Here is a 12,333-nt window from a genome sequence, read left to right on the forward strand (position 1 = left end):
GTAAGATGAGTAAGGAATGACTTGCCCCTTATAGCCATGCTGACTATGTCCATATGGTTTTCCTAGTAATTATAAATCCTGTCTCTCAGAATCCTCTACAAAGACATAAGCCTGACTGGTCTGTAATTCCCAGGATTATCCTTATTCCCTTTCTCGAACAAGGGAATAACATTTGCCACCCTCTAATCATCTGGCACAATTCGAGTGGACAGTAAGGATGCAAAGATCATTGCCAAAGGTGCAATAATTTCTTCCCTCGCTTTCTGTAGCAACCTAGGGTATATCCAGAATGGCCCAGGGGATTTATCAATCCTTACATTTTTCAAAATTTTCAGCACATTCTCCTTCTTAACATCAACCTGTTCAAACATATCAGTCTGTTTCACACTGTCTTCACAAACAACAAGGTTCCTCTCAGTAGTGAAGACTGAAGCAAAGTATGCATTAAGGTCCTCCCCTACTTTCTCCAGTTCCAGGCACAAGTTCCCTCCATTATCGCTGATCGGCCCTACCCTCACTGTGGCCATCCTGTTGTTCATTACATAAGTATAGAATGCCTTAAGATTTTTTTTAATCCTACTCACTAAAGCTTTTTCATGCTCCCTTCTAGTTCTCCTAAGTCCATTCTTCAGTTCCTTCCTGGCGAAGGAAAGGAAAGATGTGGATGCTTTGGAGAGGGTTCAGAGGAGGTTTACCAGGATGCTGCCTGGATTTGGAGGGCTTTTCTTATGAAGTGAGGTTGACTGAGCTCAGATGTTTTTCATTGGAGAAAAGGAGGAGGAGAGGGGAACTAATTGAGGTATACAAGATAATGAGAGACATTAATAGAGTCGATAGCCAGAGACTATTTCCCAGAGCAGAAATGGCTAACACGAGGGGTCATAGTTTTAAGGTGGTTGGAAGAAAGTATAGAGGAGATGTCAGAGGCGGGTTCTTTACACAGTTGAGAGAGCATGGAATGCGTTGCCAGCAGCAGCTGTGGAAGCAAGGTCATTGGGGACATTTAAAAGACTGCTGGACATGCATATGGTCACAGAAATTTGAGAGTGCATACATGAGGATCAATGATCGGCACAACGTCATGGGCTGAAGGGCCTGTTCTGTGCTGTACTGTTCTATGTTCTATGTCTAAAGCCCTGTCTGATCTTTGCCTCCCACCCAAGGTTCCTTCACCCTTCCTTGCCTCAGTGAGGCAAACCTACCCAGCAGTCTTAGCAAGTGCTCCCTAAACAACGTACACATTTCTGCTGTGTATTTTCCTGAGAACATCTGTTCCCAACTTAGGTGCACTAATTCCTGCTGAATAGCATTGTAATTTACCCCTCCCTCAATTAAATACTTTTCCATACCATTTGCTTGCATCCTCCTTCATGACTATAGTAAAGGTCAGGGAGTTGTGATCACTATCACCAAAATGCTGTCCCACTGAGAGATCTGATACCTGACCAGGTTCGTTGCGAAACACCAAGTCCAATTTGGCCTCCCCTCTAGTCTGCCTATCTACATATTGAGTCAGGAATCCTTCCTGGACACAGCTGACAAAACCTCCTCCATCCAAACTATTTGAACTAAGGATGTTCCATTCAATATTAGGGAGGTTAAAGTAACCCATGGCAATAACCTTGTTACTTCTGCACCTTTCCAAAATCTGCCTCCCAAACTGCTCCTCAGTAAACCTGTTGCTATTGGAGGATCTGTAGAAAACTCCCAAGAAAGTGTTCCAATTCATGTCCAACAGGTTTTGTTGGATACAAGTGCCATGTCTGTTATCTGTGCAAAATAATTGTGATTTGGTGCAAAGCATTAAAGGGAAAGTGCTGTGTAGGAAATACCATCATTCAAACTGAGGAGGATAACATGTGAGGTAATCTAATACAAGACATTTTATTTTTTATCATAAATCTTTGTGTTATTTATTGCATTACTAAAGACAAAAATAATTAACAAGCAAGAACAGACTTTGGTTGAGGGGGAGCAGAAAACGTGATGCTGCAATGATTTTGCCCCACCCTTTAATTGTGCATAAATCACACTGCAAAGTACCTGTTTTTGTTTTTCTATTTGACATTGGACTGTGTGGCTGAAATTTCTGAAGTAATTTCTTTTTGTTTCAAGTTCTTGAAGAATGACACACTTGCATATTTTTATTGGTTTTAATTAAGAGCATTGAACTTGTATTTAATTGAAAATACAAATTCTGCAGGTTTCAGAATTGAAAGTGCTTTTAAATGAATTCTTTTTGTTCTGTTCAGCAAAATAACATTGAGCACTGGGTTTTAAAAACAAGGAATGACTTTGGAACAATTTACACCGTCAATCGCAAAGCAATGATAATTTCAATCAGATTGCTTTAGAATTTTCCTTTTATATTGAACAACTTCTGACAAAGCAGACCTCATGCTTTCATTTGTAATGTCACATCTTTGTATAAGATCTTTGGTTGGCCACCATTTAAGACCGTTCTTCCAGTGCTTTTCAATCATTAAATGAAAATTGTGCCATTTCAGAATTCCTTCCCTATGAATTGCATGATTTTATCTTCGTGAAGAATTGATGTAACTGTTCATTTTAAGACTCACAGCTAATCATACACAGCAGGTGAGATAACGTTTGAGTTATTCCTCTTGAAGTCAGTAATAAAGAATGAAGCACATTGGGGCATATCACTCATGTAGGAAGGGAAAGCTATCAGTACAGCACTACACTACTTTTCTGATAAAAATCCATTTCCATTTATGATGTGAAATATTTAGATTCTACCAAGGAGTGTTCGAGAGATGATGGTGAATACAAAAATCCAAGAGTGCATCGAGTCCTGAAGCAGATACTACGGTTGATCTTGTACCATGTGTCAGAATAAACAACATGCCTGATTTCTTCCTCCGTTTTTATTTTGAATGCACAACAGTGGACTTAATGGCTTAAAAGGTAAATGACCTCCAGAAACACTACTGAATAACAAATATAGTCCCCAACCTGTTAAAGCTCTGTCAATCTTGTCACATTGTTTCACCCTGGACCAGAAAGGACATTTGCAAATTGCCAGAGAGATGATAGGTATTTTGCTTCCATTAGGGATGTACAATTTATTTCATGCCTCATCGCTAAGTCATGTGATATCATAGGAGACTAGGGACGTATCAATGTTACAAAATTTCAAGTGTAACATGACACTCTGCTCATGAAAACGTGACACAAAGTTTAAGCTATTTCTTTAAATGTGCCTATAATCAATAGATTTGGATGTGTCTGCATCCATCTCATTCTTATCCTTCAGTGTTAGTCAATTTTAAATAACCTGGCAACAAGTTTTTTATATTTAAAAATGGAAAAGTTAGCTTATTTTTCATGTCCTTACCCTGGAGGTTACTAAATGAACTAAGTCTCACTGTTGTTGTTCTTCTCACTCGCTCCCTCTCTCACTGCTTGTGCACATGCTCTCTCACTCGCATTCTCCTGCTTACACTCTGGTTGGTTATCATTTCCCTCTGACTAATGCACCTAATACTATGGACAATTTAGTATGGCTAATTCACCTGGCCTGCACATCTTTGGATTGTGGGAATAAACCGGAGCACCCGGAGAAAATGTGCAAACTCCGCACAGACAGTTGCCCAAGGCTAGAATCGAACCGGGGACCCTGGTACTGTAAGGCAGCAGTGCTAACCACTGAGCCAACATGCCACCCACCTTCAGTAACAGGCAGCAGATTTGGCAGAAACTGAGGCAATTGCATCTGTGCTGAAAGGATAATTGGATATGTGTATCTTTCTAGTGAGAGTCTCCAATCTACTATACTTATCTGCATATTGAGCAGCAATATCTTAATAAAAGCTTGCATAAACCTGGTAGCTCACAATATGAATAGATCTTTATTTTTATGTGCAGCTTTCAGACCTCACTTCTGAGCAAGGAGCAAAGGAAAAGAGACCCAAATCCTAGGTCCATCTGTACCATGACTTTGCTCCGCAACTGAGGGACAGTTGTGTCTATCGGAGGATGTACAATCAAGGCCTTACACTCACCTACATCAAGTTCAGATATTTGATCTTAGTGGGCAATCTATCTTGAGTAAAATAAATAGTCTTTCTCTCTCACTTCAATCATGGATGCATTCATTATTCACTAATGAGACAAAAGTGAGCCCAAGTACCTTGACCTCACTTCAGGAATGAACATAGAACATAGAACATAGAAGAATACAGCGCAGTACAGGCCCTTCGGCCCTCGATGTTGCGCCGATCAAAGCCCACCGAACCTACACTAACCCACTATCCTCCATATACCTATCCAATGCCCGCTTAAATACCCATAAAGAGGGAGAGTCCACTACTGCTACTGGCAGGGCATTCCACGAGCTTACGACTTGCTGAGTGAAGAACCTACCCCTAACATCAGTCCTATATCTACCCCCCCCTTAATTTAAAGCTATGCCCCCTTGTAATAGCTGACTCCATACGTGGAAAAAGGTTCTCACTGTCAACCCTATCTAACCCCCTAATCATCTTGTACACCTCTATCAAATCAGCCCTAAACCTTCTTTTCTCCAATGAAAACAACCCCAAGTGCCTCAGCCTTTCCTCATAGGATCTTCCTACCATACCAGGCAACATCCTGGTAAACTTCCTCTGCACCCGTTCCAGTGCCTCCACATCCTTCCTATAGCATGGCGACCAAAACTGCACACAATATTCCAGATGCGGCCGCACCAGAGTCTTATACAACTGCAGCATGACATCAGGACTCCGGAACTCAATTCCTCTACCAATAAAAGCCAGTACGGCATATGCCTTCTTCACTGCACTATTTACCTGGGTGGCAACTTTCAGAGATCTGTGTACATGGACACCAAGATCTTCCACACTACCAAGTATCCGACCATTAGCCCAGTAATCCATCTTTTTGTTACTCTTACCAAAGTGAATCACTTCACACTTAGCTACATTGAACTCCATTTGCCACCTTTCTGCCCAGCTCTGCAGCTTCTCTATATCCCGCTGTAACCTGCCATATCCTTCCTCACTGTCTACAACTCCTCCGACTTTCGTATCATCCGCAAACTTGCTCACCCAACCTTCTAACCCTTCCTCCAGGTCATTTATAAAAATGACAAACAGCAATGGTCCCAAAACAGATCCTTGCGGAACACCGCTAGTGACGGCACTCCAAGATGAACCTTTGCCATCAACTACTACCCTCTGTCTTCTTCCAGAGAGCCAATTCCTAATCCAAACCTCCAACTCACCCTCAATGCCATATCTCTGTATTTTCTGCAGTAGCCTACCATGGGGGACCTTATCAAACGCCTTACTAAAATCCATATATACCACATCTACCGCTTTCCCCTCATCTACCTCCTTAGTCACCTTCTCAAAGAAGGGCTTATGCCCGAAACATCGATTCTCCTGTTCCTTGGATGCTGCCTGACCTGCTGCGCTTTTGCAGCAACATATTTTCAGCTCATGATAATGAATGCAACAGAGGAAGGTTGGGAAAGTTGACCTCCCTAAAAGGGCTTGAGAACTTAATAGCAAAACATCAACTCACCACCAAGGTTTTTGCTCTCACCATCCCAATGACACTTTCTAACAAGCCTTAGAGATTCAAGCCTCTGTTGTGACAAAACTTTACATCAAATTGAAATCATTTAATGAAGTATGTTGACTATGTAGAGGACATTTTTTTTTACCATATTCAAATAATTGAATGTGAAATTAATTTCTCAGTATCAAAATTGGTCAGTTGTTCAATGTAAAAGAGAATGCTACTGTTGTTTTCTGTCAGAAGAATATCATTGCTGCAACTGTCCTTCTGTTTGACCTTTACCAGATCATTGAAATTTAACTGTGCATCCCACAGGAACTTCAGATTCCTATTGATTAACAGTCTAATAAATTGAGATATCACTAGCCACTTCATCCCATGGAATGTCCATTCGCTTCTGGGAACTCCTGGAGACTTCTAATTATTCTGAATATTTGTTTGCAGGAAGTGTCTTCAGATGAAAGCATTTGAATTCCAGATTTTGAAGTTTGAGCAGCAGCTGGAATTGGTGCATTGTATCCTGAGCATTTTTGCGAGTAGTTCACATGTAGATGGTCAGTCCACAGCCAAAGAAGTCAAGGCAGAGGTGCAGTAGGTGAGCACCAGAGAATAGAAGGATCAAGCATAAGTCTTTTGAGTGCATCTCCATCTGAATACTGTTGAAAAGAATAGTTTCTCTTTGGAAAACAATCACAGAATTAAGTAGATCAAATGTTAATACGACAGGTTGTTGCTGAGAAGAAATTTTGGGAAAGCAATGTCCTGCGACAGTAGATGTGATTCCAGAATGTTATGTTACCTCAGTGGTGCTGAGCCAAGAATGTTCTGGAGATGCTCAGTGACATTTTGGTTTGAAGGGTTTTGCCTAGCCAGAGATAATGTTCCATGGGTAGACTTGGGTAGAAAGAAGGATGAGGTTGTGTAGGCAGAGTTTAGGGAGCTCCCTGTGTCATATACTAATAAGTACATAAATAAGAGAAGGAAGATGAATTGTGGCTGGAGAGCTGATGCAGGAGAAAAGATTTTAGATTCCTGGAACATTTGGACTGATTCTGGAGTGTGTAGAGCGTACAGGTTGGTTGACTCATTACAGTCCTGACCAATGATCTGTAGGGGTGGATTTTCTTGGTGTTGGGGGAGGGGGCATGTTTAATATAACTTGGCTGATGGGGGTTATAATGTAGACAAGGAAAAAGATTGCATAAAAGATCAGCTCAGAAAACAGTACAAATTTAATTGTTAGATAGTTTCAGAAGACGAATCCAAGAAAATCTAAATTAGGTTTACATTTTCATATTTCACATATGTGTAAGATAGGCCAAAAGTCCCCATCAGCTTGTGGATATCTCTTGGGCTAAAACCCTCTGATCTTTGGAAGTAAGTTGATGGAAAGTACATTGGACTAAAATTCACTGTGCCTTTGGACTCGAGAAGCTATGGGCCTCCACTGAACTAGGGAAGGTTGGTTAGGACGGACTGTGTAATATGCAAACTTAGGGGCAGCCGTCTGGAACAGGGGTTAGATTGCAAAACTAAAGAAAGCCTTTCATTCATATCCCAGCTTAAAATGATGAAAGCCAGACTGAAGAACAAAATATCTTCAGATTGTCTGGGATGTACAGAGCCATTCAACTTTCAATCAGTGCTCGGCCACAGAAATACTGAACATTCCACACCACTGTGCTAAACCTGTTTCGCCTTTGGCTGTAACAGCCTACTAGTCAAACTTTTAATGAACACCCATCCAAGGGAGACACTGGGTATTCCAAACCATCAAAAACCATTTACACCTCAACTGCTAATCAGGAGGCTCACGCAGCCCTGGGAGAAAGAACAATAGCCAGGTGGTCAAAACCAGGTTTGGTGGGAGATGAGGGGTCTGCAGTTGGGTATAATTGGGGGAGGAAAGAAAGATGACAGAACAATAACAGCAACATGATCCTCACAAATACCAAATACCACTCACCAACCACGACTGGAGGAGACCAAAACAATCCAGAGAGCTTCGACACTGACCAGGGCAGCACCAGCAACATCCACCACCATCCAGGACAAAAGGAAAATCAGCACATGCGATCTGCTGCAGAGTCTAGCTACGGCAAGAGTCTATGGATGAGAGCAAGCCAATCCCGCATCCTGCTCCAGGGGTGAGCCTAAGGATGTCGAGACCCTCTGTCCCAGCTTGGTTAGTTGGGATAATGGGTTTGGGGCCAATGGTGCAGGGGCATTCCCAGGGAAGGGAAGAAGGGTAGGACTCTGGGATTAGTGAGTTTTGTTTCCTCTCTCTCTCTCCCTCTCTTTTCTCTGTCATCCATTAGTTAGCAACTACTCACTGTGATTTTAAACCTGTGGTATAAAGTCTGGGCTGCAAGGGTTGACTAGGGTTCAAGTTAACTTTGAGACAAGTCTCAGATGTTCAATTTTAATCTAATTTTCAGTCGGGTTTTGAAATATTAATTTTTTCCCATTGCTGTACACATATTCAATTTGCTTGTTATCAATAAAATTAGAATTTTCTTTGCCTCTGAAGCATCTGCCTCCTGTTTTTTTCCACTACACCACATTCCACTACAAAGCCCAGTGTCAGAAGGTGAGCAATAAACCAGGCAGCACTCCCTACAAATTTTAATACAGTGTGGTATTTAAATATAACCACACTGGGCTTTTTAAAAATAGTAATAGATGTCATTCAAAAGTGTTATACTTGTGAAATATTCTTGGGTACAAAGTTGATTTTTCAACCATTCTCTTAGGTGAACTTCATTGTGAGTGAGCTTTGATAATCACACTCCCAGATACATGTCAATTTTCTGATACATTCAAATGCACTGCAATTCTCAAAACAAAGCAAGTTGAAATGACATTAAGACAAAAAACAAAAGTTGGGGATGCATGCTGGTATTCTTGTTTATATTCATGACCAATAGGTGTATCTAAATCAGTCAAGATAGAGGTTCAAATGTGAAATCATCTCTCCAGGCTTGACTGTCCATCTTGAATTAATTTTTCATGTGGTTCTTAGTGAAATTGGAATTGTCTTAAATGTTGTCCAATTGTGGAATCACATCTAATATTGAAGCATGCTTTGAGTTTTGTCAGCTAGAGTACAGTCAATATTCTGCCTCTTTTGAACAACTGAAGTGACGTGCTATTTAATCTGATCCGTTCAATTCTTACTATATTATTCCTGATGGACAGAATATCATTTTGCCTTGATGATGATCCTGTTTGCAGAAAAATATTTGGTGTTGCTGTTTGCACAATAGCAGCATCACTTGTTCACAATGTTTGAGAGAATGTCTGGTGTAATCTAAGGTAGATTGGTCAGTTGTGGCAATAAGCCAATTCATGCGTTAGTGTGGCTTTTATTGTGAGCAATTGCTTGATTGACATGGTCATTGTCTCTTCACACCGCTTTGTGCTCTATTGCAAAATTGTGTATGTATGGTGAGCAAATTGTCTTGTGTCCTATTTGAGGTTGTTGATAAAAGTTAATCCTACAGTATCTGGAATGTTAGGAATCCCAACACATACTCATCAGTATAGATTCGGAGAAGTGATGTTGGACTGGGTTGGACAAAATAAAAAAATCACACAACACCAGGTGATTGTCCAACAGGTTTATTTGGAGGCACTAGCTTTCGAAGCACTGCTTCTTCATCAGGTGGCTCGAAAGCTCATGTCTCCAAATAAACCTGTTGGACTATAACCTGGGGTTGTGTGAATTTTTACTTAATCAGAATAGGTAGGTTTGCAATAATAGATAATCCACTAGCAAGATTCTCAACAGATATGTCAAAGAAAGTGATTTAAATAATTTGTTACATGGCCTCAATAGATAATCGTACGACATGCAGTACCTGCTTGAAACAATCCTGTCCTGTAATCCCTCTGAAGCAGAATGTTTTTTTGACAGTGCAATTGATGTCATAGCCAAACATGGTGTGAATCTATCTGATTGGATATCTCCAGAAAGAAGTTTATTTTTGCACACGGCTTCAATTTTGTGTACCTTCAGCCATCTGGAGAGTTATTTGAAGAATTTGAACTCCTCTCATCCCTATGAACTATTCTACTACACACTGTATCCAATGAACAGAATTCTAACTAAACTAGTGCGCGTATGTACTAGGAATGCCTAATGGTACTAAAACCTCAAGGCCAATCCCAGATCTACATACCTGAAAGCCATCCTCAACAAGAATATATTTAGAAAGTGCATGCTGTTCTTAATTAGAAGTCCAAACCCCCATTAATTGGGCCCACTACTAGACCTAATTGTATAATCCTGCTTGAAAACAAGTTACAAACAATTTCTTAGTTTTGTGTAAGAATGATGAGTATACTGCCCAAGGCAGACAAAAGTGATCTTCCTCTCAGCCCAATTCTATCCAGAAATGATTGTGCTCAAAATGACTTGGCCAAATGATTAAATACATGTATTCAGTTCTGAGCATATTTATTCACAATAAAGGATGCCATTATTTTCATGAAGACTATACAAAATCTGCCTAGATAAAAAAATTCTTTGCTTATTTCCTTGTTCAATATTGCTAGTCTATTTACTAAAGCACCACAGAATGAAGCCATAGTATTTTCACCATTTCACAGTATAATGTTGACCTAGATTAACCACCATTATCTGAATCTGTACTCTTGCATATGAATTTAGCTATTCACTGACTTTGAGTTCAGTTTTAATGACATCATAGAACAGTACAGCACAGCACAGTACAGGCACTTCGGCCCTCGACGATATGTCTTTCATCCTACTCTCAGATCAGACTAAACTACGTATCCTTCATTGTACTATCTTCTATGTGCCTATCCAAGAGACACTTAAATTGCCCTAATGTATCTGACTCTACTACTACAGCCAACAGTACATTCAACACACCCACCACTTTCTGTGTAAAGAACAAACCTCTGACATCTCCCCAAACCTTCTTCCAATTACCTTAAAATTACGTCCCCTCATGAAAGACATTTCTGCCATGGGAAAAACTCTCTGGCTATTCACTCTATACATGCCTCTCAACATGTTGTACACCTTTACCAAGTCACCTCCTTCTTCGCTCCATTGAGAAAAGCACAAGCTCCCTCAACCTTTCTTCATAAGACATGCTCTCCAGTCCAAGCAGCAGCCTGGTAAATCTCCTCTGCACCATCTGTAAAGCTTCCACATCCTTCCGATAATGAGGCCACCAGAACTGAACACAATATTCCAAGTGAGGTCTAACCAGGACTCTATAAAGCTGTAGCATAACCTTGCAGCTCTTAAACTCAGTCCTCCTGTTAATGAAAGCCAACACACCATACGCCTCCTTAACAACCCTGTCAACTTTGATGGCAACTTTGAGGGGTCTATGCACATGGACCCCAACATCCACACTGCCAAGAATCCTGCCTTTAATCCCAAATTCTGCATTCAAATTTGACCTTCCAAAGTGAATTTCTTCACACTTTTCCAGATTGAACTCCATCTGCCACTTATCAGCTCCATCTGCATCCTGTCAATGTCCTGTTGCAAACTACAACAACCCTCCACACTATACACCACTCCAATGACCTTCATGTCATCGGCAAACTTACTAACACACCCTTCCACTTCCTCATCCAAGTCATTTGCAAAAATCACAAAGAGCAGAGGTCCAGAACAGATCCCTGCCAAGCACCACTGGTCACCGAGTGCCAGACTAAATGCTTTCCATCTCTCACCATCTTCTATGGGCCAGCCAATTCGGTATCCAGTCAGACTTCCCTGTATCTCATGCCTTCATACTTACTGAATAAGGAGGAGAAAGTGAGGACTGCAGATGCTGGAGATCAGAGCTGAAAATGTGTTGCTGGAAAAGCGCAGCAGGTCAGGCAGCATCCAAGGAACAGGAGAATCGACGTTTCGGGCATAATCCCTTCTTCAGGAATGAGGAAAGTGTGTTCAGCAGGCTAAGATAAAAGGTAGGGAGGAGGGACTTGGGGGAGGGGCGCTGGAAATGCAATAGGTGGAAGGTCAGGGTGAGGGTGATAGGCTGAAGTGGGGTGGGGCGGAGAGGTCAGGAAGAAGATTGCAGGTTAGGAAGGCGGTGCTGAGTTCAAGGGATTTGACTGAGACAAGGTGGGAGGAGGGAAAATGAGGAAACTGGAGAAATCTGAGTTCATCCCTTGTGGTTGGAGGGTTCCTAGGTGGAAGATGAGGCGCTTTTCCTCCAACCGTCCTCACCCTGAACAACTTTTCCTTCCAATCCTCCCACTTCCTCCAAACCAAAGGAGTAGCTATGGGCACCCGCATGCGCCCTAGCTATGCCTGCCTCTTTGTAGGATATGTGGAACAGTCCATCTTCCGCAGCTACACTGGCACCATCCCACACCTTTTCCTCCGCTACATCGATGACTGTATCGGCGCTGCCTCGTGCTCCCACGAGGAGGTTGAACAGTTCATCCACTTTACCAACACCTTCCACCCCAACCTCAAATTCACCTGGACCGTCTCAGACTCCTCCCTCCCCTTCCTAGACCTTTCCATTTCTATCTCTGGCGACCGAATCAACATGGACATTTAATATAAACCGACCGACTCCCACAGCTACCTAGACTACACCTCCTCCCACCCTGCCCCCTGTAAAAACGCCATCCCATATTCCCAATTTCTTCATCTCCACCGCATCTGCTCCCAAGAGGACCAGTTCGAAAACCATACCACCCAGATGGCCTCCTTCTTCAAGGACCGCAATTTCCCCCCAGACGTGGTCGACGATGCCCTCCACCGCATCTCTTCCACTTTCTGCTCCT

This window comes from Chiloscyllium punctatum, chromosome 20 (genome assembly GCF_047496795.1).
Source record: "Chiloscyllium punctatum isolate Juve2018m chromosome 20, sChiPun1.3, whole genome shotgun sequence".
Classification (NCBI taxonomy): domain Eukaryota; kingdom Metazoa; phylum Chordata; class Chondrichthyes; order Orectolobiformes; family Hemiscylliidae; genus Chiloscyllium; species Chiloscyllium punctatum.